At 50.8% G+C, this 27,055-nt stretch overlaps 1 protein-coding gene across 1 annotated transcript in view; it reads right to left on the bottom strand.

Moving 5' to 3' along the window:
• The window catches only part of DRGX (dorsal root ganglia homeobox), a 143,362-nt gene extending 125,929 nt beyond the window's left edge, over positions 1-17,433 (bottom strand). The window contains exon 1 of the mRNA XM_069612199.1: positions 17,039-17,433. The gene's annotated coding sequence lies outside the window, so the exon portion shown is untranslated. The remainder of the gene's footprint in view (positions 1-17,038) is intronic.
• Positions 17,434-27,055: the final 9,622 nt, after the last annotated feature.

The raw sequence follows: 27,055 nt of genomic DNA, 5'->3' as shown, positions 1-27,055 counted from the left end.
GGGGGATCAACATTTTACCGGCGCCTCACTTACTGCCAGGGCTATAATGCCCCGGTTATTCTGGCAAGTCAGGCGCCGGTAAATCATTACAGGTCCGGCAGCTACATGCCGGTTTTTACAGCACGGACTCAACCACTCTACTAGTCTCGAGCACCCGACAAGACAAACACTGGATGTTTCCCATCAGGCAACAAAAGCCCTTCAGTGTACACAACAAAACACACCTAGAAAACACACTTGCACAGATGCCAGTTACTCCTGGTTCTGCACACATCAACAGCTGAGTACAACGCCTGTCTTTTGCCTCTTTCTACTCTAACCAACCCGCCACCGTTGTCCTTACAGTACCACCAGAGTGCATGGAGACCATAGAAATGACAGTGGTGTGTGGTATAAATCAACATAACTGGCCTCGGGCCTCTCTGTACAGCAAGCAGTACGCAGACTTACATACCTGGAGGACTGAATCCCCCCATCATCCTTCTGAAGCGGCTACGTGGAGTATCATTCAATTACATAATCACCACCTGTGGTTATAGCGTTCGCAATCGAAGGAATTCTCCAGGAAGCACTATAGACTCATTCGATATCGTTTTTCTGTTTTCCTCCAGAAATGTTGAATGTATAGGCCTAGAGCAGGGGTGCACAACTTGTTTTGCTGAAGGGCCGAATGTACCCCACAAGTCCGATACCCTGGGACAAACTATCCCTGGCAAGGCGCGGGTAGTAGAGGCATTGGCGCACGAAGTTGAGTTTTAAAAAAACAGGGGCTTTAAGGTGTACTTTTAAAAACTTGTTTTACTGTAACACGCGATACACAGCCTTTCAATGGCATTGCCACTTGTATTCATATTATGGGACTGAAATTATGTTTTAAAATGGAAGTAATACTGCACATATCATGATGCAAAGGCAAAAACTGGACCACAGAGGCTTAACACACCTGACTGGACTGACTGACTTTAGATCAGGCAACACCATCATTAAACTCAGGTGGCCTGAAGGGCCGGATTTGGCCCACGGGCTGCATGTTGTCACCAGTGGCGTAGAGACTGGTCTTTTTCTTCTAGAATTTTTTTTTTAAAATGTACATGCCTTTGATTATGTAAACAAAGACATGTATACTTTTCAAAGTGAACACATTTGAGCCTTCGTGTGACTTTTAACACCCGCAAACCTTGATCTGGTACCACCTAAATACTTCGGCAATGCTTGACCCTTGAATGCCCGAACATGTCTGCCACGGAGAAGCCAGAAGTAATGATACCACCCCAGGGGCGGACTGGGAGCCAAAAGAGGCCCTGAAAATAGTTTCCAAATTAGCCCCATATTACACATTTTCAGCAATCCCAACCCTCTTCCTTTGAGAAAATGTGGAAATAAAATAAGTTACTGCACAAAAGAGGGCCGGGGTGCCGAGGCCTACCGGGAAATCTCCAGAGTTCCCTATAGGACAGTCCAAACCCTGTGGACTGTCGTCCCACCCTTCTTGCATCAGTATGCGGAAAAAGTCGAACCCCAGGCGCAGCTGTATAACTTAATGCCAGCCTTCAGTGTGGTTTGTGTTTTAAAAATTGCAATTGCCCAATGCCATTTGGAGGCGCTACTTCTTGAGAATCTGGTTGAATTTATTGGGTATCGACGAAATCCCTGGGGCTAAAGCAAGCGTTCCTGGAGGGGAGAGGCTGTGTAGGCTGTGTAATAGCCGCCATATTGAAACACTTCAGCACTTGAGCTTCGACTGTAAGACTCCAATTGCACTGAGACAAATGTGTTTGGGGTAATATTTGGAGGATTTTATCATGTTAAATACAGAGGCAACCAGGAAACGAATACTGGAGGGAGCAAATGTGGGTGTTAAAATTAATTTTATAAGATTTTAAAAGAAAGTTTTTAGCTTGATTTTTAGCTTGAGAATGTATGAATTTTTGATGATGATAAATGTGCAGATGTATTAATTGATTGTATTTTAAAGTCTCGATTTTATAACTTTGTATTTTGACTTGTGTTGTTTTGATTTGTGAGAGGTTCATTTGAACCATAACAATAAAAAATGAAAATTGCAATCGCAGTACAACCCCTAACCACCCTTTCCCTTTATGTTATGCAGGGGAGAGTTGGACATTTGACACTGAGAGACTGTTGTGTGAGCTAAGGGCAGTGGCATGTTTTCAGGGCTATGGACAACAGCCTAGAAACGGAGACTAGCCCCGGGCTCTTATTTCTACCAAGAAGCCAGACTTGCACAGACGAGGAGTGGGGCTTTGTCTGTAGCTTTCCAGTTGCCCGTTTGATATTAGAGGAATTGCAATGTAAGTTCCACTGGACAGCCCTCCCCTTCCCTTCCTTCTGCAACGGGATGGACGCCTCCAAGGCAAAGCAACCAGTCGTTTGGCCAGTGGGGCAAGTTAGAAATCTGACCAATCACACGAGTGGAAATAATCCTAAATAGAGCTACCAACGTCTGATTCATTGGTTGCGTTTAAAAGTGGAAAATAACTGGGCACCTCTAGTGAACTGGCAAACTCCCAGACCTCCTCCTGCACCTGCGGATCTACCGGATGCGACCCTCATGGTAACTTCCGGGTCCTGCACTGAGCCTCGGGCCACAAATAAGGGCAAAAAATCCGCCTAAAATATTCCTCATTTGGCCGAGTCCAGCATTCAATGTGTTAAATACATTGCCAAAGTGGAGCAGATCCTACCGGTCGGGGGCACTCCCCCACACGGATGCATGTGGCGCACACCATGACATTCAAATCCTGGGATAAATATGCCCTTTACCACCGTAGACAAATCATCGAATGCTTGTGGGCATGTGCTGACCTTTATTTGTTCATCACGCCCACTCCTCATCACCTGGGACGATTCATCTTTCAGGCCTCCTATCTCTCTTTCTAAAGAGCTGTCGGTGCATGTACTGAGCAGGCGATTAGTTTCAGGGACTAGAAGGGGCACTTTACTGATGCCATATTCAGCACCTAAACGCATTTTGCATACCTGTGTGGGGGCTGCAGCATGCAGCAGTGCTAGTTACCAAACCGCGTGGAAGCCCTGTGGTGGGATCCTGGCATCACTGTGTAAAGCCGTTGAGTTCACCCAGACATTTGCATTAAGAAAGGACCAGGGAAGGAATTGGCCGGAACAAGCCGGAGCTGTGCGGTACAACCCTAACCCCAGGGACGGAGTCAGGGCCTTTCAACCTTTTCGAATCAAAGCACCTCGAGTATCAGCAGGGCCCCTAGCCACTGCCCCGATGTTGCCAGTCAGCAGTCTTGTAGCACGGCAATATATTAATTTCTCTATTTTCGTTCCGGGGCTTAAAATGCGTGCCTCACAGTTCTTGCATTACAAGCTGTGTTTCCTGTTCCCACGAGTTATACAGAAGTGTTATCACCTCATTGCCTTCTAACACTGGATCCTCCACATCAGCCACTTGCTGGCAAGGAAGGATTTAAAGCTCTTCAGTGAACATTTAGTGTTTAGGCTCACTGCTGGCTGGCCTTGTCTTGATAAACAGCATCTATTAACCTCATCTTTGTAGCTATTGTAATGTATGCACCGCACGGGTGCCTCAGACTTTTTTCGCTCTAAGTGGGGGCACCCAAACATCATGTTGAAATGGGCCCCCACTCAGCCTCTGCCGGTCCTTCACCCTGCGGCATCCATTCGTTTGCAGTGTGGCAAGGTTTTGCCTAGAGCTCGTGCATTGTGGCCATGTACTGTACTTGGACAGGGGCAACGTTTCTGAAATACACCCCCATGGTGGTAGAGCCATGGTGCGGTCCAGGAAGTGTTGAGCCCGGAATTGTGCATCCGCCTGGAGAGTCTGATTACATTTTCGACTCGGGCAACGCTCCAATAAGTACCGAGAACATTGTGAAATTCAAGGTCTGTATGAACCCAATGTGCAAGTAAAATTTGTAACGAACCCTCCCACCCACACTTCAAGAAATTACTAAAAACTTGGCTTTTTAATAAATATTAACACCATGAGTAATAGTACATAAAACACCCACTGCCTGACCAAAGCACCATTTCTATCACTACACTACTCATACATGCCAGGTCACCCTTACCCATGATCAGAAACCGTCTAACTACACCTGTAATCACCGCCCAACAATACAGCCATGTAACCTAAAAGGGTGTAAGCGTTTATGTAACCAATAAGTCTGAGATTTCACTGTGTAACTACTTGTAATTATCTTCAAGCACTTCGACCGTGTAACCAAGAAGTGGTTATGTATTCTTGTAACCAATAACACTGAAAGTACTTTTGTAAACCTACGCTGTGATACCCCAGGGTTTGGGCATATAACCAAATGCAAGAAATAAATAAAATAATTGGCTGGGATCTGAGAGCGTTCATTTCATTTATTTTCTTCATTGAAGACTTGTTTGTCCTTTATCAGTGAGATCTGAAAGAGATGAAAGAGATGTGTATCACCTGGTGTGAGCATCAGCCAGCCTGTTGCAGAATCACTGCTTTGCACCTCGCTTTGTCTTCTTCTTGCTGAGAAAGTTTATCCATCAGCTGTGGTTATTGGATACCGACATTACTCCAACCTCTCGAGTGGAGGTGTAGTCGTGGGTTGGATTTCTTCATGGTCTGTGCTGACTTGTCAAAGTAAGGCTGGTTTCACAGGGTCTTCGCTGTGATGGCCAGGAGTAGAAGTCAAAAGGGTTTGTATGTTGGCATTGAGTCTACTGATGGGTTTGCAGTGTTGGCATCGAGTCTCCTGATCAAGGGTTTGTGTTCTGATCCAGTCCTTGGCAGAAGTCCTTGCTCAGCTGCGCTAGATGTTCGTCCAACATCTCAATGCCCTTTTCTTTGTGAACGTCAGCGGTCCTTTGCTCTGCACCCCTTCACAGCCTCTTTGAGGAGACAGACTCACTGAGGCCCCTTGGTGGACAACTAGACCCGTCAAAGGATATTTTGATGCGTATTCTTATCACTTTGCTGTTTCAGTTTGTGCCAGACCGTGCCAATTCAGACTCTATGATATCTTCTCAAAATGACCAGGACATGCATTAAAAACTGTTTGAGTGAAAGAATTGTGTTTTTGTTAATCTCAATTGAAATTGTCATACGTTTAATTTTTGTTTGATTTACATTAAAATTGTAAAGGTCCTTTTTTCTGATTTTGCAATTTTCCTCCCTCCTCATTTTACTGATAATTAGTTTACAATGCTCGATATTTGTAGAGAGCAGTGTGTTTGTAGCATAACTGTATTGCACGTGATTGTTCGATGTCAGCATCCCCCACCAACTATGACAGAGTTAAGTCTTGAGCTCGGCTGAACTACTTATAGGTGAGCTGAAAGTACTTCAAAGGTTGCTGGCTCCCCTTCTGGTGGCTAGCAGCTGATTAGGGTGCTACAGGAAGTCAAGCAGAACGTGCTAAATTGCTGGCACTCCTTCACTTGACACCCACTGGTCGTTACTCACTCCTGGAGACAAGACCCATCCCCCGCATATAGGAGGTCAAATATCAACACATGGAGACGGGCTACATTTCTACACCTGGGATCGTCTCTAAAAACCTAGAACGCAGGCAGGCCCCACTCCAGCAGTTAGAGACCGAAGGAATCAGAGAACGCTGAAAGTAAGACTATGTTGGTACTCATTGTGTTCTTAGTCTAAAATGAAGGAACCCACCTGCCACAGTAAAACATCCCGCGGCTAACAGTCCCCATAGCAGGGTTTCTGTCACCAACACATGCCCAGAGTTGTGTACACAGCTGCTACTCTGCGGTTGGTAAACGGTGCCTGGTAACGTAGTGTTCCCGTGTGCTCTGTCTATGGCAAAATGAATGTACGCCTGCTATTCCGTCATTGGCGGGGTGTAACTTGGTATCGTAAGTATGCTTTTCCCTCACAGGCGGTGTGTAACAGGGTACCGCACACGTCCATCGCTGGCGGATTGTAACATGGTATCATACAAATGCTATTCCATCATTGGCGGGGTGTAACACGGTATCATACAAGTGCTATTCCATCACTGGCTTGGTGTAACAGGATTGCAACATGGTATCCTACAAATGCTATTCCATCACTGACGGTGTGTAACATGGTATCATACAAATGCTATTCCATCACTGGCGGGGTGTAACATGGTATCATACAAATGTTATTCCATCGCTGGCGGATTGCAACATGCTATCATACAAATGCTATTCCATCACTGGCGGGGTGTAACATGGTATCATACAAATGCTATTCCATCACTGGCGGGGTATAACACGGTATCATACAAATGCTATTCCATCACTAGCTTGGTGTAACAGGATTGCAACATGGTATCCTACAAATGCTATTCCATCACTGGCAGGGTGTAACATGGTATCATACAAATGCTATTCCATCACTGGCGGGGTGTAACATGGTATCATACAAATGCTATTGCATCACTGACGGATTGCAACATGCTATCATACAAATGCTATTCCATCACTGGCGGGGTGTAACATGGTATTATACAAATGCTATTCCATCGCTGGGGGATTGCAACATGGTATCATACAAATGCTATTTCATCGCAGGCAGATGGCGTTGTGGTATTGTGTACTATTCCACCAGAAGCACAATCAATAAGGTAATTGTGTGCATGCTATTCAGTCACTGGCAGAATACATCAGTGTATTGAATGCATGCCACATCATCGCTAACAGAATCTGTAAGGACATGCTATTTCATCCCCACCAGGATGTATCACAGTATCGTGCAAATGCTATTACATCACTGGAATGTATCATCCTATTGAACACTGTTATTCCATCAGTAGCAGAATGTAGCATAGTATTGTAGGCTTGTGAGCCACCACTGCCAGGATGTGTCAGGGCAATATGTGCATATTATTTCCTCACTGGCAGAATGTATCAGGCTATTGCATACATGCCATTGCATCGCTAGCAGAAGGTACCAAGCTATTGCGTGCAAGCTAATCCATCAAAAGGAGAATTAATCAGTGTATTGCACGCATGCGATTTTATCACTGGCAGAATGCATATTCGTGTTGTAAGCATGCTATTCCACCAGTAACAGAACGTATCATGGTATTGTACACATGCTATTCCATCAGTAACAGAATGTATCATGGTATTGTACGTATGCTATTCCACCAGTAACAGAACGTATCATGGTATTGTACACATGCTATTCCATCAGTAACAGAATGTATCATGGTATTGTACGTATGCTATTCCATCTGTAACAGAACGTATCATGCTATTGTACACATGCTATTACATCAGTAATAGAACGTATCAGCGTAGAGTACATGCCATTTGATCATTGGCAGAATGCATCAGTGTATTGAACGCAAACTATTCTATCGCAGACAGAGTGGACCATAGGGTTGCACGCATACTATTTCATCAAGCGCACATAGCGTATCTGTACGCATGCTATTCCATTACAGGCGGAATGTACTGTGGAATTGTGCAAATGCTATGTCATCACTAGCAGAACAGAACAGGTGATTGTTGTACGCATGCTATTCCATCGCTCGGCGAATGCATCGTCCTATTGTGGGCATGCTATTCCATCGCTCTGAGAATGCATCGTCCCATTGTGGGCATGCTATTCCATCGCTCGGAGAATGCATCGTCCCATTGTGGGCATGCTATTCCATCACTCGGTGAATGCATTGTCCTACTGTGGGCATGCTATTCCATCGCTCGGAGAATGCACCGTCCCATTGTCGGCATGCTATTTCGTCACTCGCAGAATATACATACATAATCGTATTGCACACATGATACTTAGTTTCCGGTAGAATTCATAAGGGTGTTGTAGACGGTCTATTCTATCGTGGGCAGAACGTGCGTGACCTTACCCCGTGCATACGCCATGAAAGCCTGCATTTTTCCACCTGAGCATTGCAATACATTTATTATTTCTGAAATCGGTGCACGCGAAAGTCTGTCATTAACCAGCGTTCACGTTTAAGCCGTTGCACACGTGCAGGCGTACTGACAAAGATCGGGGGCCGATTCACACACACGGTGCAGCCGAGGATTAGTGCAACGGTATATGGGTCTTCCTCTCTGTGTACATGCGCCCGGGGAAAGGCACGGCGCTCGGGCCGTTTATTGGGACCAGGATACAGGCAAAGAAGCGCCCACCCTGCCTATGAGACGAGGCTTCAGGAAGGAGAGGAACCAGCTATGGCGGGACGGGCCGGCCGGAGGGGCGCGGTCATTCAAACAGCTGAGGGCGGTCCCGTAAAAAGCCCGAGAAACGTGTGTGGAGCAGAAACAACTGGAGAGACAGACGGGGAAAGGGACCGCGTTTCAGTGGGCTTAACCTGTCCGTCCCATAGACTGGGTCTGGGAGTAACGCACATAAGGGGGGTGGAGGAGTCAGGTCAGATAGGGCCAGAGAGGAGAAGAGCGTGATGAGAGAGGGCCAGGGGGACAGAGGTGGGAGGGACCCGTGGGTATCCACTCGTTATGTTGTGTTGTTTTGTGTTATGCAGCGTCTATAGTTCGCCAGTCTCCACTGTAGCGGACTAGCAAGAGGCTTGTCCAGAGTGCGTGGTGTGCCCCCTCCAGGGTATTCCAGACCCTGTTCTGTGAACGAAAAGAAACGGCCCGGAGAGGAGGGCGAGGGTAAATGGGTAATGCTCGTGTGGGTGCCCGTGGCGGCACTTTGAGCCGTTCATCGCAGAGCATTGCTGGACAATATCCTCACCGTAAAAGGTGCTACATTCCAAAACTCCTGGATATATAGACAGAGAGAGGGGGAGTGTAGAGGGAAGACAGACAGAGAGAGAGGGGGGGGGGAGAGATAAAGGGGGAGGGAGAAAGAGAGACAGAAAGAGACCTAGAGAAAGAGAGAAATAGAGGGGGAGGGAGAATCAGAGAAAACGAAAATGAGAGAGAGAGAGAGAAGGGGGAGAGCTTGAGAGAGAGAGGGAGGGAGAAAGATGGAGAGGGAGAGAGGGATGGGGCAGAGATTGGGTGTCCAGATTGAAAAAGCAAAAAAACGGGACAGGGCAACTAACATAAAAGTAGGACCAACTCTTGAAAGTGGCTGTCGAGGCACTACACTTCAGTAGTGTTTGGAGGAGAAGGATGTGTAAGCGTTACTGTTCAAATGAACACATATTATAATGAATTGATCACAAACTAACACTACCTTAATTTGTACAATGCAAAATTTGCTCTGTGCGAGATTGTGCTTTCCTGCCTGCCAGCTATGAAAACACAGTACAAAAAAACGGCACCACTGCAGTTTCCAACGGGAACATAATCTTGAGAAAGGGGGGTAGAGAACAAAATACCGGGACAGTCCCGGCAAAACCGGGACGTCTGGTCACCCCAGGCAGATAGACTAAGAGAGAGAAGGAGAAGAGACGGCATAAAGAGACGGAGAGAGAGAGAGAGAGAGAGAGAGAGAGAGAGAAAGAGAAAGAGAGAGAAATAAATATGGAGATGGAGAGAGGAGTGCGGCAGGAAAGAAGGAGGAGAGAGACGGCTGAAAAAAAACAGAGAGAGAAAGAAATATGGATAGGGAGAGAGGGATGGGGCAGAGAGAGAAAGAGAGAGCGGGGAAGCGCGAGATGGCAGAAAGAGAGAGAGAGCGGGTACTTATTGTAGATCATTGAACAGAGTGATTGCGTATGGACAGGACATCTGTAATGGAGAGGGGGTCCCTGAAAATGAACCGACCAGCGGAGGTCCTGGGCATGAAGGGAACTCCGTGGTGATACGGTACAAGTATTCACACCCATTCTTAAAGACCCCTCTCCCCCGCCTCAGCAGCACACTGCCACTCGCGTGGGCCGTGCGCCCTCTGAGCACGATTAAAGCCAGGGTGCCCGTGCGGGGAAGTGGCCCACAGATGCTGGAAGGACCAGGACAAGTGAGCCCTCTGCAGTACCCAGAATGAGGGCCAGCGCCAATAGGCTGCGGGGTTCCATCGCCTGAGTAACCTGCAAGGGGATGGGGCCCGCAACAGAAGATTGGGTGCGGGAATCGGATGCCTTAAGGGGGGCGGGGGTGTACCCACGGCGTTGAGGCCTTTCTGACCCAATTCTGCTTGCTGCCCCTTGGGAAGGTTGGTTTACCCCCAAACTTGTATGCCACCCATCCACTCTGTAACTTAGGTACTGAACTGGTCTTATCTTAAGGATGGTTGGCAGGGTTGGGGTCTGCGCGGGAGGCAGGGGCAGGATTGTATTTGAGTTTGACGGGGGTGCAGACGTATGTGTCGGAAATAACTAGGCCTGGCGACACTGTCAGCGCAGGTTGTGAAAAGCAGCCTCGGTGGTCACTGGCCGGGGGTTTGCTTACTAGTCCCGCCCACTCACACATTGCCATCTCTGCCTGGGGTAAAGGGGGGGGGGCACGGATCTGGACGAGATGGATCTGGGGTGCGTTCAGCTTAGAATGGACACCTACGCGTGTCGGAGCGGCTGGGGCGACATTGAGAGCAAACCGCGCCCCCCACATGAAAAAGAGGATGGTTTGCGCCTTTCCAGTTTCCGGGCAGGATCTCTTGGCAGTGGAGCGCAATCGGCCAGTGGCGATTGGGTCATTCATTTTTCAAAGGGGAGGGTTCCACAGTTTGGTGCTATACGGCACTAACATTGTTTTTCAATTTTAGTCATGTTGGCATGTTTCTGTGATATGCAGTAAATAAACGCCATCCATGTTATCCCGCATAAATGCGTTTTTCTTGATTGTTGTGGTATTGTGTGTGTGTGGGGGGGGGGGTCTGCACCTGGCAACCCATGCAATGGTGGGTATGAGTGCCCCCGCTTTCCCAGACAGGGTGAGCAGTCTTGGCCTGGGCTGTTCTGGGAGACGTGCACTATCTCAGAAGACCGTGCACGCCCAGGCACTGCAACACTGGAGTACTGGCACAGCACTCTTCACTCGCGCACTGTGGGACACCGCCACGGCACGCTGTGCACACCTGGACAGGGGAGAATGTACTGGTGTCAGCCGAACACTAGAGGACGTCTGCAATAGTATGTGTACACCCGGACACATGGGGGTGGGGGCTATGGGTCACCAGTGTGCCCCTGGCTGCCCGCACACTGGAAACAAACTGTGCCCCCCCCCCCAACACTACGAGGCGCATGCACCAGTAAGTGCTCGGCAGACATTGGAACACGGACACCCCACACCTTGGACATCCGAACAGTGGAGGACTGATAACGCACCCTCTGCACACCCTAACACTAGGACACGTATGCAAACACGGCAGATTGTGCACACTGGAGCACTCCCACGAGATGTTTTCCACGCCGGCACTGCTGCACTAACACGGGTGCCTCTGTAACCCAGACACTTGGCCACTAGCAGAGCAGACAGTGTGACCTTGGGCAGGGGGCTCTAATGGAGCAGACGGGGGACGCCCCGGGGCTGCTGCTCTAACTGGCGCGCTGCGCGCTCTCAAGCCTGGCGTGAGCAGTGCCGGCCGCGCGCTGTCCAGGGTCCTGCCCTAAACACGGGCGGCGGCGGCTCCTGCCCGGCCCGGGCGTTCAGCGCCGGACAGCTCCTGCCGCTCGGAAGCGTCGGATGAGTGAACAACGAAGGGTTCTCCCGTGGCCCATTACGGTGTCTACGAACGGGGTCCGGTACAGTAGGGGAAAGGGACCGTCATGCAGTAGCCATCGCTGCATAAAACTTCGGTCCCGCCCGCCACACAAGACCAAGGCTCGCCGCAGATAACTTCAAAAACCAGTCCCCGCCGGATAAAATGAAGTACAAAAACCTGCCCCCAACATATGCAAACATTCCCGGGAGCTACACACGTACACTTCAACATCTGGGAACAGGTGCCAGCCTTTAAGATCCGTCCCCGCTATTTAAAACAACTTTCCTAGGAGTAGAACTACCAACACCCCCACCACCCACCACCGTGACGTTATAACTGGTCTCCAGGCTCGCCCTTTAAGCGCTGCCCCGCATGCGCACCTGCGCCCGGCTAAAAAGAGCCTGAAACAACTTCTCCCGCCATTGGAAACCTTTCCCCGCGTAACGACTGCTATCATCAAGGTGCATCCACCGCCCGCGTGCACAGGAACGAAGCGAGCCGCGTAAGAACCGCCCCACATGCGAGAACAGCCCCCATATAACATGTTCCCGCCATGTAAGGGCAGCCACCCGACCCACCGCATGTATGAAAAGTGCCCACTGTATGAAGACTGCCGTTTACACAAAAGGAGCAAAGCATCCTACATGTCAGAACCTACACTGCACATACAAGCTCTGTCTCGCCCATAACGGAGCGGGCCCGTTCATATAATTATGACACCTGTCAAATAAGAATGGCTCCCGGTCAATAAGTTAAGGAGTTTCCACTGCAGCTTTCATGTGGAAAGTGGCCTCGCAATATAAGAACTGTGCAGCCATACACCAGTCTCGGCTATTAAGGCCGTGGGGCAAATGTTCCCACAGGCAAGAACGCTATAAATCGGCTCTTTCTGGCAATATACGAACTTCCGCCGCTAATTCGGAGCTTCTCAAGAGATGGAAAGGTTCGCATCGTGTGTAAATCTGCCCCTACCTTACCCCTAACGCCCCTCAACCCCCCCTCCCCCATTTCCAGTAAGTCACAGGTTCGAATCCCAGCAAGGTCAACTCAGCCTTTCATCCTTCCGAATTTCGGTTGGGTGATATTGTATTAAATATGTGCTCTGTAAAGCGCTTTGGATAAAGGCACTATATAAATAACACATCATTATCATAATAGCATACTCGAACTGAGTCTGCCGTTAGCGAACTGACCCAGCAAATACTGTTGGCTGGGTGTCTCACACGCAGGTTAAAATGTGCGTCGCGTGTGGGAACTGTCCCCGGCCGTGCATTAACTTTCGCTAAATAAACTTACCTCTCCAAATGTAAACTGTTTCCACCATGTACTAACCGCCCACAACATGCAGCCACTTGCCGCCCCACCAACTGACTGTTCTACACGTGTGCTAACTTAGCACGCAGAAAGGAACTGACTGTCATATGCGAACTGGTCACGCAATGGCCGAACGGACCACAGTAAGGGTGAAGTATGTCAACTTTATAATAGAACACATGGTATGCCTTAACCCACATCCATGACCTGCCGACAGTATATGATAACTACGCAGAACATGCATCAGCTTGCGCCAAAAATACGAACTATCAAACCCACATATACACCCCCCCCCCTCCATATCACCGACTGTCCAGTCACCTGACTGCTGCCCACGAGAGTAACGTACTTCTCCCCCACCCCTCCCCGCCCCCCGGCCACCTATTAACACACAGCGCTACACTTATCGCAAACATTATCCGGAGTCCGCTCTGGGTTCGTAAAGCCGCGTGTGGGATCGAGGGCCTGGGGCCGAGGGTCCGCGGTGCGTGCAGGCCGGTGCTCTCTGCTGGTGGCTTCTCCTGAACTCCCGGAGCGTGTGCGTGTGGGGGGCACCTCTGGCACCGGCCTGCATGCCACCCACTGACAGCGAGATCCCAGCAGAGTGGCTCCCCGGCTGCAGCCAAAGAATCTTGGTAGCATTGTTGTTATTATCCGTATTGCCGTGTATTATTATTATTTCTATTATCGTTCCTGGTTGAAATTATAAATCGTGTTTTTTTTGTTTTCTATATCGCTGTTGGTGTTAGTATTATCGTTGATATTCGTTCGTATCATTATTCAAAATGTACTTTGAAAGCGACATTAATACTTTGCGATGAAAATGTGGAAACATTTTAGCAGGATGGAAAATACACGAGTTTATCTACTTTACAGCAACTCTTCTCCATAGCCGCGTTCAGGCCCACGCAGTTCTCCCTCTACAGAAGTCATATGTGTGATTTCTGACATGCTTCCCAATATTGAGTGTAAACAAAGTTCGTGCTACCTCTTCGTGGCATTTCGATTGGAGGGGCGCATCTCTGACCCCTGTAGATTAATAACATTTCCATTCATTATCATTATTATTAGCCTTGTTATTATCGCAGTGCTCGCTATCTGCTAGTGGACATTTTTGTCGCCAAGATGTGTCTTCGATTACTTGCGTCTCAGCCCCTTGGACGCTGGGACCCTGCTCTGCGTGTACCAGCCCCTTATCAGCCCCCTGTGTTGCTGCCCAGTGCCTCCCTGCCCCTGTGCCTACCCCCGTGTTTCCGTCTCTCTGCCCTGTGCGATGCTTTCCGTGTGTCTCTGTGACGCTGCCTCTCTGTCTCGGACTCCTCGCGTCTCGTCCCCGGCGTCCCTGTGTTTCTGACCACTTCTGTTTCGGCCCTTGTGCCGCTGTGTCACTGCCTCCGTGTCTCAGCCCCTGTGCCTCCCCCGTGTTTCTGTCTCTCTGTCCTCTGTGTCCCAGCCTCAGTGTCTCAGCCCCCGTGTTTCTGCCTCTCTGTCCGCTGTGTCACTGCCTCTGTCCCTCAACCCCTGTGCCTCACCCCGTGTTTCTGTCTCCCTGTCCTCTGTGTCTCAGCCTCTGTGTCTCAACTCCTGTGCCACCCCCGTGTTTCTGTCTCCCTGTCCTCTGTGTCACTGCCTCTGTGTCTCAACCCCTGTGCCTCACCCCGTGTTTCTGTCTCCCTGTCCTCTGTGTCCCAGCCTCTGTGTCTCAATCCCTGTGCCCCCCGTGTTTCTGTCTCCCTGTCTGCTGTGTCACTGCCTCTGTGTCTCAACCCCTGTGCCTCACCCCGTGTTTCTGTCTCTCTGCCCTCTGTGTCACTGCCTCTGTGTCTCAACCCCTGTGCCTCACCCCGTGTTTCTGTTTCCCTGTTCTCTGTGCCCCAGCCTCAGCGTCTCAGCCCCTGTGCCTCACCCCGTGTTTCTGTCTCCCTGTTCTCTGTGTCCCAGCCTGTGTCTCAGCCCTCGTGTTTCTGTCTCCCTGTCCTCTGTGTCACTGCCTCTGTGTCTCAACCCCTGTGCCTCACCCCGTGTTGCTGTCTCCCTGTTCTCTGTGCCCCAGCCTCAGTGTCTCAGCCCCTGTGCCTCACCCCGTGTTTCTGTCTCCCTGTTCTGTGTCCCAGCCTCAGTGTCTCAGCCCCCGTGTTTCTGTCTCCCTGTCCTCTGTGTCACTGCCTCTGTGTCTCAACCCCTGTGCCTCACCCCGTGTTGCTGTCTCCCTGTTCTCTGTGCCCCAGCCTCAGTGTCTCAGCCCCTGTGCCTCACCCCGTGTTTCTGTCTCCCTGTTCTGTGTCCCAGCCCCAGTGTCTCAGCCCCCGTGTTTCTGTCTCCCTGTCCTCTGTGTCACTGCCTCTGTGTCTCAACCCCTGTGCCTCACCCCGTGTTGCTGTCTCCCTGTTCTCTGTGCCCCAGCCTCAGTGTCTCAGCCCCTGTGCCTCACCCCGTGTTTCTGTCTCCCTGTTCTGTGTCCCAGCCCCAGTGTCTCAGCCCCCGTGTTTCTGTCTCCCTGTCCTCTGTGTCACTGCCTCTGTGTCTCAACCCCTGTGCCTCACCCCGTGTTGCTGTCTCCCTGTTCTCTGTGCCCCAGCCTCAGTGTCTCAGCCCCTGTGCCTCACCCCGTGTTTCTGTCTCTCTGTTCTCTGTGTCCCAGCCTCAATGTCTCAGCCCCCGTGTTTCTGTCTCCCTGTCCTCTGTGTCACTGCCTCTGTGTCTCAGCCCCTGTGCCCCAGCGCCCGTGCCCTCGGGCCTCTACCCTCTCTGTCTGGGCCATTGAGCCCCATGTCCTTTCCTCTTTCTAGCTACCCTTTGAGCCCCCGTCCTCTCTGTCTCAGCACCGGCGTTTCTCTGTCCCCGCCCAGGCTCCGCCTGACCAATAGGGCAATAGGACCATGGCCGAACAAAACACGCAAACTGCTGCTGTGGGCCACTATTTTGGCCAATGTGGGTCAGTTTGATGGGTCACTTCACGATGCAGCTATTAGTTGTTGCCAGTGTTGCACAATTTGCATCATATTTTATCAAAACACTCCCCCTTGGACACAATTCAAACAGTCTGTCACAAAAGGAATGAATGGCCATTTGCAACTATGGGCCACGTTTTCATTGGTGCCCGAGACCGTTTTTTGGCCCAGTCCAACTCTGTCCCTACCCCCTGAGCCTCAGCTCCTGTGTTTCTGTGTCCCTACCCACTGTGTCTCGGCCCCTGTGTTTCTGTGTCCCTACCCACTTTTTGGCAGCTCCTGTGTTTCTGTGTCCCTACCCTCTGTGTCTCGGCCCCTGTGTTTCTGTGTCCCTACCCACTGTTTGGCAGCTCCCGTGTTTCTGTGTCCCTACCCTCTGAGCCTCAGCTCCCGTGTTTCTGTGTCCCTACCCACTGTGTCTCGGCCCCTGTGTTTCTGTGTCCCTACCCACTGTTTGGCAGCTCCTGTGTTTCTGTGTCCCTACCCTCTGTGTCTCGGCCCCTGTGTTTCTGTGTCCCTACCCACTGTTTGGCAGCTCCCGCGTTTTTGTGTCCCTACCCTCTGAGCCTCAGCTCCCGTGTTTCTGTGTCCCTACCCACTGTGTCTCGGCCCCTGTGTTTCTGTGCCCCTGCCCTCTGAGCCTCAGCTCCCGTGTTTCTGTGTCCCTACCCACTGTGTCTCGGCCCCTGTGCTTCTGTGTCCCTACCCACTGTTTGGCAGCTCCTGTGTTTCTGTGCCCCTGCCCCCTGTGCCTCAGTTCTTGTGTTTCTGTGCCCCAATCCACTGTGTCCTAGGCCCCGTGCCTCTGTGCACCTGCCCTCTAAATCTCAGTCCCTTTCCCTAATCTCAGCCCCTGTCTTCTGTGCCTCAGTTTATGCATTTCTGTGACCCTATCCACTGTGTCCCTGCCCTCCAAGTCCTTACCGTCTGTGCCTCAGCCTCTGCCCTGTGAGTCCCAACTCCTTAAGTTTCAGTGGCCTTGCCCGCTGTGTCTGTGCCCTTGTGTCGCTGTCGTTCTGAGTCTCTGTACACTCCCTCTTTCCTCTCTGCCCCGTCTGTCTCTCCTTCCGTGCCACCGCCACTTGCGCCTGTGTCTTCAGGTGTTTGTGGCTCCAACGTTTCGGCCACCTCGACTCCCTGCAGGCGCGTGTACCCACAGGGCTACTCCCCCGGACTTCTATGGTCCCATAGTGCCCGCCCGAGGCCCGGGGAGGCTTACCTTGGATTTGCGGCTGTTCCTCAGTCGGGTAAGGTGTGGGCTGCTCCGGTGGTCCTGGCGCAGGAGTCCAAGCGTAACTGTCTCTTACACGTGTCTCGTCCTGGCCCCCTCAACGAAGTCCTTCTTTAACCCTTTCTCTTCTCAGGTTCTCTCTTTGCCTGTCTCCGATTCCCGTTTCTCCCGTGCGCTGTCAGAATCCGCTGCTCCCTTTCTCTCGCTGAACTTCTCTGCTTGCCTCTCCCAGCCCCACTTTTATACTCCGGGTCCCTGCAGACTCACTAACTCGCTCTTTCTTCTGCTGTACACGCCTCCCTTAACCCCTCGCGCCTGCCGCCGCCCTGTGATCCTGCTCTCACGCTCGCCCCGGCCCTGCTCCTACCCACCCGTGCTCTGACTCTCCGCGCGGCCCTGCTCTGCTCGCTGCTGCCGCACTTGCCTTTATAATCTCCGTGTAATTGGTTTTAATCGGATTATTGGCGGCTCTCGACTCTCTGCCCCCGGATAGGTCTCCGGGCCCCACTCAGACTCCGCCTGATGGAAAACGTCATTTCTCAGCAAAATTCAATGTCTTGCACATCAGATGTCCATTGCACCCAGCGAGGTCCTCCTGCACACCAACACCTCTCCCTGCTGCTCATGAAGGACCCCTCTACACACACATACCTCCAGGAACCGACAACTCCCTGCAGCATAACACATACCCCCGCAGGACCATAGCACCACTTACTCCTACTATTGCAAGTCCACATCTCTCCTTGCTCCCTCCTGAAGGACCCCACAGCACATATATATACCCGCAGGAACCGGCAACTCCCTGCAGGAAAACTCATACTCCCGCAGGACCATAGCACCACTTACTCCTACTATTGCAAGTCCACCCATCTCCCTCCTGAAGGACCCCACACCCCATACATATACCCGCAGGAACCGACAACTCCCTGCAGGAAAACACATACCCCTGCAGGACCATAGCACCACTTATTCCTACTATTGCAAGTCCACCCCTCTCCCTCCTGAAGGACCCCACAGCACATACATATACCCGCAGGAACTGACAATTCCCTGCAGGAAAACTCATACCCCCGCAGGACCAAAGCACCACTTACTCCTACTATTGCAAGTCCACCCCTCTCCCTCCTGAAGGACCCCACAGCACATACATATACCCGCAGGAACTGACAATTCCCTGCAGGAAAACTCATACCCCCGCAGGACCAAAGCACCACTTACTCCTACTATTGTAAATCCACCCCTCTCCCTCCTGAAGGACCCCACAGCACATACATATACCCGCAGGAACTGACAACTCCCTGCAGGAAAACACATACCCCCGCAGGACCATTAGCACCACTTACTCCTACTATTGCAAGTCCACCCCTCTCCCTCCTGAAGGACCCCACAGCACATACATATACCCGCAGGAACCGACAACTCCCTGCCGCATAACACATGCCCCCGCAGGACCATAGCACCACTTACTCCTACTATTGTAAGTCCACCCCTCTCCCTCCTGAAGGACCCCACAGAACATACATATACCCGCAGGAACCAACAACTCCCTGCAGGAAAACACATACCCCCGCAGGACCATAGCACTACTTACTCCTACTATTGCAAGTCCACCCCTCTCCCTCCTGTAGGACCCCCCACCCCATACATATACCTGCAGGAACCGACAACTCCCTGCAGGAAAACACATACCCCCGCAGGACCATAGCACCACTTACTTCTACTATTGCAAGTCCACCCCTCTCCCTCCTGAAGGACCCCACAGCACATATATATACCCGCAGGAACCGACAACTCCCTGCAGGAAAAGACATACCACCGCAGGACCACAGCAGTACTTACTCTTACTATTGTAAGTCCACCCCTCTCCCTCCTGAAGGACCCCACACCACATACATATACCCGCAGGAACCGACAACTCCCTGCACGAAAACACATACCCCCGCCGGACCATAGCAGCACTTACTCCTACTATTGTAAGTCCACCCCTCTCCCTCCTGAAGGACCCCACACCACATACATATACCAGCAGGAACCGACAACTCCCTGCAGGAAAACACATACGCCCGCAGGACCATAGCACCACTTACTCCTACTATTGCAAGTCCACCCCTCTCCCTTCTGAAGGACCGCACACCCCATACATATACCCGCAGGAACCGACAACTCCCTGCAGGAAAACACATACCCCCGCAGGGCCACAGCACCACTTACTCCTACTATTGCAAGTCCACCCCTCTCCCTCCTGAAGTACCCCACACCACATACATATACCAGCAGGAACCGACAACTCCCTGCAGGAAAACACATACGCCCGCAGGACCATAGCACTACTTACTCCTACTATTGCAAGTCCACCCCTCTCCCTGCTCCCTCCTGAAGGACCCCACACCAACACATATACCCGCAGGAACACACAACTCCCTGCTTTTCCGGCATCTTTTTACATACCCCCGCAGGACCATAGCACCACTTACTACTACTAATGCAAGTTCACACCAATCCCTGCTTCTCCCGTAGGTGAATATTCCGTCCCTTCTCCCGCCGCGGAACCTCCACAGACTCGCCCAGGCTTCCTGCCAACCCCCACGAACCCTACTGCAAACCGCGAACCCCTGCTTGTTTCTACAACAGCCCAGAAGATGCCTGATCCCCCTACAGCCTAGACCCCGGACCCCTTGACCAAGCTTCATAATCAGGAAACCCCTTAGTCCCTTACTACCAGTGCTTCCGGAATCTTCTAGCACATGCCTGCTCCTTCTGGAGGATGGTGTATCCTAGCTACTCCCTTACAGGACCAGAACCCCCTCCACCTCCTCGCATGTCCCTATCATAAGCCTTCCCCTCCTGCAGTCCCTAGCCCCTATGTGGTCCCCCAGGTAGTCCCAAACCCCTACCTACTTATACAGACGATGCTTAAACAACCCTCCCCCAGGTGATCCCTAGCTCCTACCTGCTCCTCCAGGTGATCCTTAAACCCACCTGATCCTTAGCCCTTATCTGCTTTTTTCAGATACTCTTTGTCCCCTCCCTGTTCACCCCGGTGATCCCAAACCCCTACCTACTCCTACAGACACATCTTAGACCCTGCTTCCTCCCCCAGACTATCCTTAGCCCCTGCCTTCTCCTCCAGATCACCCTTAGTCCCTACCTACTCATCCAGATGATCCTTAGCTCCTGACTGCTACTCCAGAGTAGCCTTACCCCACCGGCTATTCCAGATGATCTTTAGGCCTTACCTGCTTTTGCAGATACTCCTAGCTCCTTACCTGCTACTCCAGGTGATACTTACCCATCTACTACTACAGATGGTCCTTACCCCTACCTACTTCTCTAGATGATCCTTAGCCACCACCTACTCTTCCAGATTATTATCCCCACATGCGCCTCTAAATGGTCCTTAGCCCCTGCCCTCTCCTCCAAATGACCCTTCAACCCTGACGTTTCCTTCAGATGACCCGCTGCCCTTGCCTTCTCTTAGAAATAACACTTTGTCCCAGCCTGATCATCCAAAAGATCATTTGCCCCTGCCGTCTCCTTTAAATAACCTTTAACCCCGTCCTGCTTATGCAGAATCTAGCAGATACTTATCCTATTCCTGCTCCTCCAGACGATCCTTAGCCCCTGGCCTCTCCTCCAGATGATCTTTGGCTCCTGCACGCTCGTCCAGATAACCCTTATCCCCTACCTGCTCATCCAGATGATCCTTAGCCCCTACCTGCTCATCCAGATGATCCTTAGCCCATGCCTGTTCCTGCAGATGATCCTTATCCCCTACCTGCTGTGTGAATGTATCCTTTAGCCCCTGCCTTCTCCTCCAGGTGGCCCTTAGACCCTACGTACTCATCCAGATGATTCCTAGCCCCTAATTGCTCCTCCAGATGACCCTTGGCTCCTGCATGCTCATCAAGATAACCCTTAGCCCCTACCTGCTCATCCAGATGATCCTTAGCCCCTGCCTTCTCCTCCAGGCGACCCTTCCCTCCTGCATGCTCATCAAGATAAGCCCCTACCTGCTCATCCAGATGATCCTTAGCCCCTGCCTTCTCCTCCAGATGACCCTTGGCTCCTGCATGTTCATCAAGATAACCTTTAGCCCCTACCTGCTCATCCAGATAATCCCCAGCCCCTACCTACTCATCGAGATTATCCCTAGCCTCTACCTGCTCATCCAGATAATCCCCAGCCCCTACCTACTCATCGAGATAATCCCCAGCCCCTACCTACTCATCGAGATTATCCCTAGCCCCTACCTGCTCATACAGATAATCCCCAGCCCCTACCTACTCATCGAGATTATCCCTAGCCTCTACCTGCTCATCCAGATAATCCCCAGCCCCTACCTACTCATCGAGATAATCCCCAGCCCCTACCTACTCATCGAGATTATCCCTAGCCCCTACCTGCTCATACAGATAATCCCCAGCCCCTACCTACTCATCGAGATTATCCCTAGCCTCTACTTGCTCATACAGATAATCCCCAGCCCCTACCTACTCATCGAGATAATCCCCAGCCCCTACCTACTCATCGAGATTATCCCTAGCCCCTACCTGCTCATACAGATAATCCCCAGCCCCTACCTACTCATCGAGATTATCCCTAGCCTCTACCTGCTCATACAGATAATCCCCAGCCCCTACCTACTCATCGAGATTATCCCTAGCCTCTACCGGCTCATACAGATTATCCCTAGACCTTGTCTGCTCCTCTAGAGGATCACTGGCCTCTAACCTGCTACTCCAGGCGATCCTTAGCACATGCCTTGTCCCCCAGATCATGCAAAGCACCTGCCTGTTCTATCTGGGCATCCTTAGCCCCGGACTGACTCGCATGCAAATTGGACCTATGTCTCCTAATTCATGGGTACTCCTCTTGCAGGTCCAAATAACCTCACTGCAATACTCCCACCGTATCTCTGGAGTCGCTCCTCCTGTGAGACCCCAGCATTTAGCTGAAACACCGGGATGCCCTTAGCTAGTGAACAGCACCTGGCTGCCACATACCCCTGTCTGCTCTTCCTGCCGGTCCCTGGTGCATGCCTAGGTCCCCTACCAGCCACGCGATCTCCCCACCTTTCCCCAGAGTATGTGCCCTCTTGCAGGAGATTGCTAGCCCTGGCTCCTCATCGGCGGGTCCAGGGCCCATTTTAGCATACCAACCGGCACGTTCGGAAGTTGGAGCCGGCTTTATGGTTTCTGCCCTCCTTCTGTTCCCCCCCCCCCCCAACTCTCCCTGGCAGGAGGCACAGCCCCTAAGCTGGCAGATGGCACCAGTCTTGCCCAGGGCTCATCTACGGCTGGGCGGGGACCCCCTCTGCCCAGAGCGTCACTTCACAGGCGAGAGCAGAGGCTCTTTTTGATTATGAGCCCTGCAGGGGGGGATTTTCACTCTCTGTAAGTAATGTGCAGCGGGACCAGGGGCTCGGCGCTTTCCAGGGCTGCGAAAACAGAGAGAGCACGGAGAGGCATCGAGGCGAGGCGGCAAAGCACGGGAGGGCCCTGTGCTGCGCTTTCAGGGCTGCGAAAACAGAGAGAGCACGGAGAGGCACCGAGGCGAGGCGGCAAGGCACGGGAGGGCCCTGCGCTGTTACTTTATGGGGCTAGGAGGGTGCAGTACCCGGTGAGGACTGGAGCAGCCTGCAGCATCCCAGCCCGCGAGGAGCAGAGGGAGGAAGGAGCTCCCGGGCATAAACTGAAGACAGGCAGGCGGTGTAATAGCAGCTAATTGGCCCAGTAATAGCCTTGCGGGCGGTAATGGCCCCAGCCCCCCCTGAGTGCCTCCCTGGCGGGCTGCCGCGAGGAGATTACAGGGGAAATCTAATGATGTTTTAGTTATTAAATGCGTGTAATTAATTTATGCACCACTGAAAATAAAGTCGGTCTGATGACCCTGTGCGAATGGCTCCCGGACCTGCCCTGAGCCTGGAATCTGCCCTGGTTCTGGAGGAGGGCTTTCTCAACACACAGCAGTGGCCACCGCTGCCTGTGGCATACACTGGGGTATTGTGGGTGGTTTGGGATAAGGTAGGGTCCCCTGAACAGAGTAGCCAGGGGCAAGGGGAGAAGACATAATCTGTGGAGCTCAGAGCCGGCTGACCTGTGACCTTGGATGGTGCAGTGAAATGACGAGCAGAGGCATGGTCTTGAGGTTGGCAATAAAAAGGCCGTGGTTTTTATTGCAAACAGTATAATCATAACACATTTTGGGAAATGTATTTATCCAAAACAACACACAATGATACATAACTGTTAACGTTTGGGCACTGGGCCAGTGGCATCTACCTGGCCCGTGCCGCCACACTTGGATGGGTTCTCGGACGTCCAGGTTCCCCCCAAAAGTTACAGAATTATTTGCATGCTCTTGCAGCTAGATTCTCGATCATCTCATCATGGAATTTTTCCATGCCTTTGACTGACCAGTGGACCCGTCTGAGTGGAACAGCTCCAGGTCCCCTAGTGAAATTGCGGCGTGCCGTATGAAATGGAGTCCCCTGTTAATGCAACCTTTTTCTATTCCCCTCTTGTGCTTTTTCCCCGCGATGTAAATTGCTTTGTAAGAGTTTGCCCCTCGCCATGTTCTTCTAGGTAACGTGGCTGAGTGAGGGATTTCGGCCTCCATCCAATTGTGTGCTATTCCTGCTAATCATGCACATATATCCGCCAGCAATTGCTTCCTGCCTCGCTCCACCAGGTCATTGCCCTCCAGGTGTATAGTTACAAATTCAGGTGGATTCCGGAATGCTACCAAGTCCGCCAGTCTGTCTTGTATCTCTTCTCAACTCAGCCCCCTTGTATCCCCACCATGATGTAATGGTGTTCCTAAATGCCGGTCTCTCCTTCAGACCATCTCCCTGTCCTAAAAACAAAGGATTGTCCTATGATCCTGCCGACCTGTGTCTTGTTCTGTTGGGAAAATCATTGTTACATTAGCTGTGGCCTTACATATCTTTTGTAACACTCAGACTTGCACCCTCCCATTTGCTTTACTTTACCCACCCCAGACCCCCTTGCCATGCAGATGTGGATGCACCTATCCTGAACGAGTGTGTCCCAAATTTGCGGCGGTCCCAACCCGCTTTCTCAACGGTTGTTTTGAGGACTGCCTGAAATTGGAACTGACTCAGAGCCCTCCCATCTTTATGTATCAAGAAACGCCATCCTACACTAGGACGGTGCCTGAGATATTGGTTTGAGATGCATACCGGGCAATGCCCTTTGTCATCAATGCAATACATTGCACTGGTCCTATTGCGACCTATTTTTGACATTTGTATATCTATTGCCATGTACTCCTTTTCTACCCGGACCGCCAGCATACCTAAACCATCAGAAGCTGTGGGGTTTGATGCAAGGAGCTCGCTGACTCTGAAGGCCCCCAAATACTCCATGGAAAATGCTGTTTTAAACAGCTGCACCTCGTACTTGTCTGAGCAAACGGTTTACAGTACTTTTAACAATATTACTAATTTCTCAAAATGTACAGGGCACCTTTTATCCTTGTGCTGGCCCTCTACCTTTCCCCACCCTTTTAGAGCATACATTATTAATGCACTGCAGGTTGGGTCAGATTCGCCTTGTATCTTAGAGAAATATGCTACTGACGCTGTTTGGGAGGGGTGATGTTTCAATTGAAGTGGCGCCAGGCTGCCTCACACTTCTTCCCGCAAGGGCTGCCTGACACACCCTTGCATTTTGTAAATACTCCCTTGCTCTGGCCCCCCTGATTATTACCATGTGCCCTTGAGCTCCATTGGTGCTCAATTCCCCGGTACTTGACCAGAACATACATTCTAGGCGGACCACGGGTAGGGCAGGCATTGCCCGAGAAACAAAGCCGGCAACCCTCCCACATCCAAAGCAGACAAGTAGAGTGAGAGAGCCACGTGTACACAGTAGCATTTATTAATCCTAGGAGGAAGCAGGAGCAGAGCTGCAGAGTCAAGAACCGAAGCAGAGCAGGTATAGAGCAAGAAGTACAGCAGGCATGGCCATGGGAGTAGAGGGAACACAATAAAGCACGTACGCTCAAAGATGAGAGCAGAGCAGACGGGTGGCATGACTGCAAACAGCTGTCCTAGGTACAGAGTATTCAGGGGTCAAAGAACCGACCAAGCCAGGAGTCTGACAGCAAAGCAGGCAGAGACTGAGGAGGTGTGCATAGGGTGGGGCAGGAGCAGGCAATCTACTCAGGGACACAAGACAGCAGCAGATGGAGTTTGTGGGGGGAGCAGGCAGGCACCAAGAAGCAAAGCACAAAGATCCCCCTGGGCAGAACAGATCTGGACCCCAGAGCAAGTACAGGGTACAAAAGCAGAGTAGGTCAGGCTCCACGAACAGAGCAGGGCAGTCCAGAGAATATTCAGGAACCCGTGCGCAGAACAGGTATGTGACCTCCAGAGAATATTCAGAAACCCATGGCTAGAACAAGTATGTGACCTGATATTCTGAGCCGGTTGTGTCCCGTATAGGGTAGCAGGAAGGATGAACACAGGAGTATAGCAGGCCAAGCCAGAAGAGTAGAGCATGGGATGACAGATGACAGAGCAGGCAGGAGCTGAGGATCAGAGCAGAGAGAGGCCCGGGGAACAGAGCAGACATGACCCCAGGGAGTAGAGTAAGCAGTGGCACAACAGCAGAGCAGGAAGGGCATCTGGAGCAGAGCTGACAGCAAGTATTCAGGAACCCAGGAGCAGAGCATGTAAGCCCCAGTAGCGAATGAGGATGAGTGCACAGAGCACAGCAAGTGGGGCCCTACAAGAAAAGGAGAATGGACGACTGGAGCAGAGTGTGGGGTATATTTATAGGACAACAATTAATGCAGGGAGGTCGTTCCCCCAATCAAAAGTGCCACACCAGGATACCTGTTTATATAATTCCATCTAGCCATGTCTGTGAACCATATCATACCATGTAAATCTCTCACCCTTTAGAAATAGGCAAGCCAAGAAACAGGCCGGTGTATAGGAAGAATATATATTTATCAATTAATATATAAAATTCATATTTATACAAAATCACACGACACATCACCTCACTCTGTTGCAAATGCTTTTCTTTCCTGACAATTCACCTTTCACACAAATTGGAAACACTAGTTGGTTTAGGATAACACAGATCACAGACTCTTTAACCCCACCACATGTGCAGTTTTCCTTCTTTGGCTATTTTCGCCCTGGTTACACACAAACACAGGTCTATAGAAGACTTCAGATTTCTGGGTCACTCACAAAACACTCTTTAGGGCTAATTCACAGAAGTGTTTGATGATGGCAAAACCCCATTGGAAAACGCTCTGTCAATCAGGCCCTTAATGTAGAGAATTATGCAGCACCCTGAATGCGAGTGTGGGAAATATTCTGCACAAGAAACAGGAAACTGCATTGAAAGGCAGTATTTCATTTGCATCTACCACATATCATAATGCTGTTCAAATAAAGAAAAAATCCACTTACTGATTGGGCCTTGCATGGGATTGACAAAGCTCAAAACTAAAGGCTTATGTTACATGGGCAGCATGTCATTTGCAAACACAGAAACTGCGATCATGGAAGTGGGTGCAATAATGAATACATGGAGCCAAAATGTCCCTTACCAAACAAGGTGAACATATCCTGATGGAAAAATGAACATGAATGGCAAGACACAATTATATTAAAAAAATATTCAAGGGCCTCATGTGTAAAAGGTATTGGAACAGTCACAACAATCAGTTTTTGTTTCAGGAGAAATTAAACCTAAGTTGCAGTTTTTCAGAGAAATTACTTCAGTTTCTATTCAGAACACTCAGGCAGTGACCAAGAAGACATTTTATTGGCATCTGCTCTCTAAGATATGCAACAAGATGACCCATTAGCATTGGTAGAAGAAAATCTGGTGGGTTAATTGCAGGCCAAAGTCAACAAAGGCAGCAGATGCCTGGAGCACATGTTCATTGGGAAAACAAAGCATAGGGCCTGATTTACAATCATGCTTTCAATGGGACTTTCTTATGTTAAAACATTTCAGT

The sequence above is a fragment of the Ambystoma mexicanum genome, chromosome 8 (assembly GCF_040938575.1).
Source record: "Ambystoma mexicanum isolate Mex_15411 chromosome 8, UKY_AmexF1_1, whole genome shotgun sequence".
Taxonomy (NCBI): Eukaryota; Metazoa; Chordata; class Amphibia; order Caudata; family Ambystomatidae; genus Ambystoma; species Ambystoma mexicanum.
Note: the sequence above shows the minus strand (reverse complement) of the source record. Positions and strands in the feature narration are given on the sequence as shown.